Genomic DNA, 9,433 nt, shown 5'->3' on the forward strand with positions numbered 1-9,433 from the left:
TCACCTGGAAGACTTGTTAAAACAGACAGCTGGGCTCCACCCTCTGTTTCTGTTCTGTAGCTCTAGAATGGAGCCTAAGACTTTGTATTTCTAACAAGTTCTTAGATGATACTGATGCTGCTGTTCTGGGACCACATTGATATGGAATCTTCAGGTTCTGTAAACAGATTGCGGTAAAAGAAATGCAATTTCTATGTATAATTTTGTGCTTGGAAATATAATAAAGATAAATCATTTTTCAATATGAGAGATATTCCTGGGGTCTGACTCAATGGACATGAGCCTGAGCAAGCTCTGGGAGTTGGTCATGGACAGGGAAGCCTGGTGTGCTGCAGTCCATACGGTGGCAGGGAGTCAGACGTGACTGAGCCACTGAATGGAATTGATTTAAAAATTAATGGATAAGTCTTTGTATTATTACATTAAATATTTTCTAATGATTTCTATCTTTTCCCTTGACACAGTTTTTTTAGGTTACAAACCTGATCCACCCTACAGTGCAGGTAGTTATAACCAAGCTGGGATTTTGGATTATTAAAGGAGTTTTTTCTATTTTTACATGATGTGTCTATTATACCAAGGTTTGCTCTGAGTTCAGATCCAAGCACCTCTGGGCCCACTGCTATGGTGGTCTGGTATTCCCATCTCTTTAAGAATTTTCCACTGTTTGTTGTGATCCACACAGTCAAAGGCTTTAGCATAGTCAATGAAACAGAAGTAGATGTTTTTCTGGAAGAGGGATCAAGAGAGAGCAAGGGCCAGCCTATCTATGGCTCAGGCTTAACATACTGGTGTTTTCTTATATTGTTTCTGGTCTCTTATCTTCTGTGTTTCAAACACAAACTTCTGCTGAACCTCTTTTTAAAAATTGATGGCTTTATTTTCAATTTAGTTAAGTTCAGTCACTCAGTCATGTCTGACTTTTTGCAATCCTATGGACTGAAACACACCAGGCTTCCCTGTCCATCACCAACTCCCAGAACTTGCTCAAACTTGTGTCCATCAAGCATTTGAGCATTGCTTTTGAGCATTGCTTTGAGCGTTTCTCATGATGTACTCTGCATATAAGTTAAATAAGCAGGGTGACAATATACAGCCTTGATGTACTCCTTTCCCGATTTGGAATCAGTCAGTTGTTCCATGTCCAGTTCTAACTGTTGCTTCCTGACCTGCATACAGATTTCTCAAGAGGCAAGTCGGATGGTCTGGTATTTCTTTCAGAATTTCCCACAGTTTGTTGTGATCCATACAGTAGAACAATTTGGCATAGTCAATAAAGCAGAAATAGATGTTTTTCTGGAACTCTCTTGCTTTTTTTTTTTTTTTTAAATTTTAAAATCTTTAATTCTTACATGTGTTCCCAAACATGAACCCCCCTCCCACCGCCCTCCCCATAACATCTCTGTGGGTTGCTTTTTTGATGATCCAGCAGATGTTGGCAATTCGATCTCTGGTTCCTCCGCCTTTTCTAAAACCAGCTTGAACATCAGGAAGTTCGCAGTTCACATATTGTTGAAGCCTGGCTTGGAGAATTTTGATCATTGCTTTACTAGCATGTGTGATGAGTACAATTGTGTGGTAGTTTGAGCATTCTTTGGCATTGCCTTTCTTTGGGATTAGAATGAAAACTGACCTCTTCCAGTCCTGTGGCCACTGCTGAGTTTTCCAAATTTGCTGGCATATTGAGTGCAGCACTTTCACAGCATCATCTTTTAGGATTTGAAATAGCTCAACTAGAATTCCATCACCTCCACTAGCTTTGTCCATAGTGATGCTTCCTCAGACCTCTTAGTCACCCTGATAACACTATGATCAGCCTCAACATCAAGGATCTTATTGAGCTACTTTCCCCTCTGTCTGCCCAATTCTGCCCACCCCTTCAAAGAGCAATTCAGACACTAGCCTTACCTGCCCACCCTACATGGGATCTTTCCCACTCCACAGGTTCACATAGAAATTTACCCACTTAACTTCTAAGAATACTTATTAAACATCTAATCCTGTGATTACTCTATGGATGCTTATAGTATGAACAAAGATAATAATATCAGTAATAATAATGATACTAAAGATTGCATAGCAGTGTGTAGTTTGTTAGGGACTTTAACTTATTACACTTATACAATCTGAATATCTTTTTTATATAAAAATATAAGCTCCAGAGAATAAAAATTATTTCTTGCAGATCACTGGGACTAGTTACTAAGAAAGCCTTGGCCATAATATAGGTATTCCATGAATTCTGCAGGAATAAGTATGCAGAATAGTGAGTTTCCCTGGTAGCTCAGCTGGTAAAGAATCTGCCTGCAATGCAGGAGACCCTGATTCGATTTCTGGGTCAGAAAGATCCCCTAAAGAAGGGATAGGCTACCCACTCCAGTATTCTTGGGCTTCCCTGGTGGCTCAGATGGTAAAGAATCCACCTGCAGTGCAGGAGACCTGGGTTCAATTCCTAGATTGGGAAGATCCCCTGGAGGAGGGCATGGCAACCGACTCCAGTATTCTTGCCTGGAGAATCCCCCTGGCCAGAGGAGGCTGGTAGGCTTTAGTCCATGGGGTCTCAAAAAGTCAGACACAACTGAACAACTAAGCACAAGTGTGCTGGCCTGATACCAAGCCCAGAAGCAGGATTTTAAAGTTTTCCCAGAAGGGGAAAAGTGATTCCAATAGAGCTAAACTATGGAAATGGTTCAAGGACAAATGATAATAAAAATGCAACTACTACTGCTGTAGTAGTTGTTGAACACCCTATGAGATCTTTTGTGTGCTTTAGCTTGTGTAACTTTCAACAGAACTCTATGAAGTAAGCACTATTATTTAGTAAGGCACTCTCATTATCAGCTGTCGATGAGGAAACTGAGGATCTAAGAAGCTGTACAACTTACCTAAGATATACAGCAAATAAGCGCAGAGCTAAGACTCTATTATGGAGTCTCTCCATATTGAAAGAGGAATTCCACCAAGGGATTACTGGCACGTGATGGAGATAACTAGAGTCTTAGAGGTCGTAACTATTTTTCTGAATCAGGAAGTGTTTCCACAGGCAATATTCCTGTTTTCATTGGAACACTGTGAGATTTAGAGTCACTTGTGAATTTCCTCCTTTGCGTCAGGGAACATTCAAAGGGAACAACCCAACGGATACAGATGGGCTCCATCAGCTTCCTAGGCCAAGGTCTTCTCATTCTTTACTTGTTAGGAGTGGCCAGGTGGACTGACTGCTCTCTCTGAATGTAATACCTTCCTTGTAGGGTGACCAGGAGAACAAAAGAGATTCTGACCATCTCAGATTAGAGCTTTAGGAGGAAGGTAAACCACCTCATCCATTCTGCTGCCTGTCCCGGTATAATATGTCACTCACATGTCAGGTGGCTCAGTGGTAAAGAATCTGCCTGTCAATGTAGGACCTGAAGGATATGCGGATTTGATCCCTGGGTCTGAGAGAGTCCCTGGAGGAGGGCATGGCAATCCACTCCAGTATCCTTGCCTGGAGAATCCCATGGATGGAGAAGCCTGACAGGCTACAGTCCATGGAGTTGCAAAGAATCAAATATTTCTGAAGCGACTGAACATGCACGCAGACCACCGAATTTTAAATACTTCTCCAAACTCCTTGACAGCAGTACTCAGATTAGTGTCTGATTGAATTAACTGAGTAGAAAGTGTGTATATGCTGGGGCTGAGAATCTTGGGGACCATCCTAGAATTCTACCTATCAGAAGAGTAATCTAGGAGGAGCTAGATTCCCCATTATGCTTCATTCAGAGTTGCCTCATTTTGATGGGTTTTCTATTTTTTGCCTTTTAAATTTTTCAGTGAATAAGCAGTTACTTGATTTAGTAATTGCATTGCTGTATCCTCTCCCTACTCTGCTCCATGACCTATACTAACTCCTACATTTCACAGATGGGGAAGCTGAAGCTCAGAGAGGTTATGGTATGTCAAGAAGAGCCATAGGTGGTTAGTGGTGGAGTTAGAACTGCATGCCAGGCATTCTGACTCTAGGGCCTCTGCTCTTTCCACAGCATCATAGCACTTTACCCTGAGAAGGCTGCCTTCATAATTTCTCATCATCACCTACCCTTAATTTTGCATTAACTTGGTGAGTCCTCTCTGAGATCCCCGAAAAGTGGTATTATTATTTCCTTAGGTTCTGTCTAATGCAAACCAGCATGAGTACTTATCTCTGAGTTGGGATACTGTATGGAATGATTATTAACATTACTGGGAGAGGTAATTAATTTCCTGTAAGAGTATAGGTATTCAGAGGGTGCTTGCATGCTTCTTAGCTCCCCACAGGGTTCCTTTTCCTGCTCAGAGTCTTTCGTTGTGCACAATAAGTGCTCCCACACAACTCAGGAAATGTCAGGAGCTGTGCTGAAGATACGGTTTTCAGGGCAAGAAATTTAGGAGAACATCGTGTTCTGTGATCTTTCTCTGAAGTCCAACCTGTGCCATACACACAAGCAGAGGCAGTGCCAGCAAGCAGCCATTGACATGTTTCACTGATCTTAACTCCACAGGCATTGATCAGTCAATGGTTCCACTGGTTAAAATGTACCTACCATTAAATCTGCTCCCTGAAGAAATGGGGTGACTGAGGCAAGGAACATGAGAACAGGAGTCTTTTCCAAACTCCAGGCCATCATATTCAGTGTTGCTATTTCCTCCTGTCAAAATACATAACCCCTCAAAGACATGAAAATGGGCAATCACCAGTAACTGTTGCTCTATAAAGATTCAGCTAAGGTTGTGCAGTAATCACTGACTCAATGGATATGAGTTTGAGCAAACTCTGGGAGACAGTGAAGGACTGGGAAACCTGGCATGCTGAAGTTCATGGGGTTGCAAAGGGTCGGACCTGACTTAGCAACTGAACAACCACAGTGCCCATACTAAAAACAGCATCTTTCAAAGTTTTTGGATCGAAACCCACATTAGGAACTATATAGTATATAACTCTATGGTATTAAATTCAGTATGCTATATTTATGGATAGACATAAATACATATAAATGAAAGGAAACAAAGCTTAGTGAAATAATATCCTTTGCTCTTAGTTGCTCAGTTGTGTCTGACTCTTTGCAACCCCATGGACTGTAGCCTGCCAGGCTTCTCTGTCCATGGGATTTTCCAGGCGAGAATACTGGAGTGGGTTGCCATGCCCTCTTCCAGGGGATCTTCCCAATCCAGAAATCAAACCCAGGTCTCCCACATTGCAGGCAGATTCTTTACCATCTGAGCCACTAGGGATGCTATTTGAAACTATTTTAAAAATATTGTTTGAGACCCATTAATGGTTGTAGAGTGGTCAGGAAAAGGGCTCCTGGAGCCTCCTGGAAGTTTAATGATCATCACTGCCAATCTACATTTGCCCTGCAATGACCATTATACATGGGTCCTGAAGATTAAAATCATCCCTGAGAAAGGAGAGTAATATGTCAGGACTTGAGTTTTTTTTTGCTTTTTGAGTTTTTATTGCTCAGATGAGAAAACTAAGACTCAGAAAGTTATTGACCTGCCAAGTTGATCATGGAGTTAGAGCCCATTGACCGAAGAGCAGAGCCCATTCCCTCATCTAGTCTAGGCATTAGAAACAAGTAAAAGCACAAACAGAAAACTGACCCAAGTTTACTGATAATCCAGACACTATGGGGGGCAAAGTTAATCAATTGCCTGCAGAAAAGCTGTGAGGACTCAGTGGGGGATGGAGAAGAAGTGGTTTCGGGTACCCTTCTGTCCTTCCCACCTCCCAGTGGCCTCAGCTGTTGCCTCCTGACCTCTGGATCAGAGTGTGGAGTTGGAGGGGCAAGCAGATAGATTGCCCAGAAGGGGATGAAGGATGCAGAGCATGTTTGGGCAGAAAGCAGTAAGTCAACCAGGCTGATGTTTCCCTGGAAGTTCTCACCCTCTGCTTTGTACCTCCCTCAACTAATCTAAACCTCCCAATGACATATTTTTAAAATTGTGTTCAATTGGCATCCAGTTAACAGCAAGCAATTTGTGCTATTTATCATTTTACAGACCTTTCTGATTGCTTTCATCCTTTATAACTGTGTATGTGTGTTAATCGCTCAGTCATGTCCAACTCTTTGCAATCCCATGGACTCCTGCATTGCAGGCAGATTCTTTCCCATCTGAGCCACTAAGGAAGCCCTCCTTTACAAGGTATCTTACCAATTTACCTTCAAGGCCCTAAGACTCAGCATACAGAGCAGGGAAGAGTCTACTCTGAGCTGGAAAGCCTGGGTTCTGTCTTGGGACTACGTTTAAAAGTCATTTGACTTTCTTTTTTGAGATAGTCTTCCCCGCAATATGGGAGACCTGGGTTCGATCCCTTGGCTGCGAAGATCCCCTGGAGAAGGGAATGGCTACTCATTGGACAATTCCATTTACTATACAGTCCCTGGGTCACAAAGAGTCAGACTCGACTGAGTGACTTTCACGTTCCCATCTATAAAGTGAAGGTAGTAGTAACCACCTTCTGACCACACAGTTTTTTGGATGCTGGTGCATAAGCAGTTTTGCAAAATATGCATTAGTCTTTGGAGGAAGAAGCCATTCTAATGGCCTCCAGTTACAACACTGAGTGGCCTAAAGATATTAGTTTATATATTAGTATGTAGTTTATGTATGTATATATATATAAAATAACTCTGTAAGGGGGATTGTTGTTAAGATAAGCTTTCTCTTTTGAAAGAAAGCTTTTACATTATAGAAACCCCACCTCAGTCACTGCTGTCACCTAACAGTACCAGGAAAAATAAAAATAAAAAAGATTCTGCTGAAATCACAAATATTCTCCTTTATCACCTATTTCAATGTGGCTAGAACACAGTGGAGGGGAGGGGAGTGGCATGAACTGAGGTGGGAAATATGGGCAAGAGTTTCATCTTGCAGGGCTTCGTATAGATCACGGGAAGACACAGGACACTATCCAAGGGCAATACAATGCTAAGTAGTTAAAGCCAACACGTGCTCTTTTCCCAGCAGGAGTGTGAGAGTGGGAGGCAGCTTGGAGAGAGTGAGGGACTCCTCCATGTGAGAAGCCTTGCCAGGTTGACAAAGCTAATGTAGCAACCCTAAGGCCACCAGCTACCTGATAACGCTGGCCTCCACCACCCCATGGGGAAGATGTGACGCATAGGGGCAAGGAAAGACATGGGTACATGTACCCAGAGCCCTCAGCTGAGGTCTTCTGCTCTGACCCTTTCATGACCCTGGGATCTCTGTGGACCTGCTGCTACCCAAGGGGAGGAGAAGAGAGCTGAGAAGATGTGAAGGAAGAGACCTAAACAGCTTCCCAGAACTATTCCAAGTTCTCGAGGTAAATGAGAAATCCTCTGTGGCAGTGAATAAATGCCTCCCCCTCTCAATGTCCATGTTCTGATCCCTGGAACCTGTGAATATGTTTCCTTATCTGGCAAGAGAGACTTTGGAGGTGTGATTCAGCTAAGGACTTTGACAGGGGAGATTATCCCAGGTTATCTGAGTGGCCCCGTAATGTAATCACAAGGGTCCTTATCAGAGGGAGACAGGAAGGTCACAGGAGGACGTAGGAGACGTCAAGGACTGAAACGAGAGGTCAGAGTGATGGGAGCAAGGACAGGAGGTGGTCTCTAGAAGCTGGAAAAGGCAAAGAAATGGATTCTCCCCTGGGGCCTCCAGAAGACACCAGCTCTGCTGACACCTTGATTTCAGACTTCTGGCTTCCAAAACTCTAAAGGAATAAATATGTGTTGCTTTAAGCCACTACGTTTGTGATAATTTTTTTTTTTTTTTTAACAACAGCTTAAAAATGTAATGTATCTCCTCTCCTAGGCTTTTTCCTCAAGCTTCTCAATCTCTGCCCCTTAAACTCATGCACTCTTAGGAGGCCTCCAGTCTTCAGGGAACCAGAGTGTGGGTATTGAAGCCTCTCAGAACTAGCCCTAGTCCCAGCTCTGTCACCTGCCTGCTTGGGTAGCCTTGGGTGAGTTCAGTCAATGACCCTCACTCTCCTCTTCTATAAAGTGGGGAAGATAATATCTGCCTTGCAGGGTGGTTGTAAGGCTTAGAGCCTATATGGAAAGGCACTGGCTCTCACAAAGGGTACTGGGAAACTCCAGGATCAGGCAGGTTCATAGCCTTTATTGCCAGGGCTGAAGCATGATGGCCTTCAGTTGAGACAGGCCAGTATTCCCTGCTGGGGGTGAGCAGGCAGAAGGCCTGGTGTATAATCCATGAGCAGGGTGAACTGGTCTTAAGAATGCAGGGCCATGCTCTGCCCCCTACCAGGATGCCGTCTCATCATTGTCCGTGCTCAGCCAGCATGGACATGCCAAGTCTTTCTATCCTGCAGAATCCATGTGCCATGAGAAGAAGGACACAAGAGTGGGAAGACCACATGGGAGGCTCAGTATCCTGGATGTAGAACCCTGTAGGGCTTTCGTTGTCTACACTCCTGCCCCTGAGGATGCTCTCTTCTCAGGGAAACACAGAGATATATGTAAGAGGGGAAGGGGACTCTGCAGCCCTCACTTTGGTCCCTTGATCTGAGTGACTTCTACAGCATTAGAAGCTGTGGCAGCTGGACATATCCAGAAAGAAACTTCCCAGTGGAAAGACTGTTAGCTTTGAGACAATATTGTGTGAAAACAAACCAACCAAACCTTGTCTGAACGTCACCTGAAGAACTGACTTAAAATGAACTTCATGTCCAGGAACATATCACCTGTCAGAAAAACAAGTGCCATATAAGGCATTCCATTAACCAGACATGGCAGGCGGGCACCCGACACACCTTTTCCGCCATGTGACTCATCACCAGGAGGGAGTTCAGTCAGAACAAGGACAGATTGTTCTGTGCTGCCCAGCCTAAGGCTTTGGGGGAGGGGAATGCCCTCTCCCACGAGACCCTTCCCATCTTCTCAGGGCCAAGCTAGCTTGTCCCTCCAAAGACAAATGCTGACTTCTCCTTCTACCTTGAAAATGCGACTTCCCCACTGACCTGTTGTTGGTTTGGAAAACCTAATGCTACAATCTAGAATCTTGGAATCAGGGATGCTCTTGGAGCCCATAGCTTTACATAATGTTACCCTTGAGTAGAGGGTGCTCCAGCAGGTAATCTGTCCAAGGTTACACAGCTGTGTAGTGACGGGTCAAGCCCTGCTAAATCCTTGCCCTCTGGCAGGCTGAGCTGTGACTCTGGACCCTTTAGCCATCAACGCTAAAATGAAATGGCACTTAGTTGATCACATTAGCCAACTCTTCCCTATTGGAGAGGAGGCTCAAAGAGCTGAAGATAATTTCTGAAGCTGGTGAAAGGTTTGAGAGGGAGTATAGGTGCAGGAGTGAGAGACCGATGTGGCTTTAGCACAGTCAGAGCCTGCATGGCCCTGTGCCAAAGCCAACTTCTCCCCTTCCCCCAAGGCCTGTCTTGAGCTTATTGAGT

Source organism: Budorcas taxicolor, chromosome 20 (assembly GCF_023091745.1).
Source record: "Budorcas taxicolor isolate Tak-1 chromosome 20, Takin1.1, whole genome shotgun sequence".
Taxonomy (NCBI): domain Eukaryota; kingdom Metazoa; phylum Chordata; class Mammalia; order Artiodactyla; family Bovidae; genus Budorcas; species Budorcas taxicolor.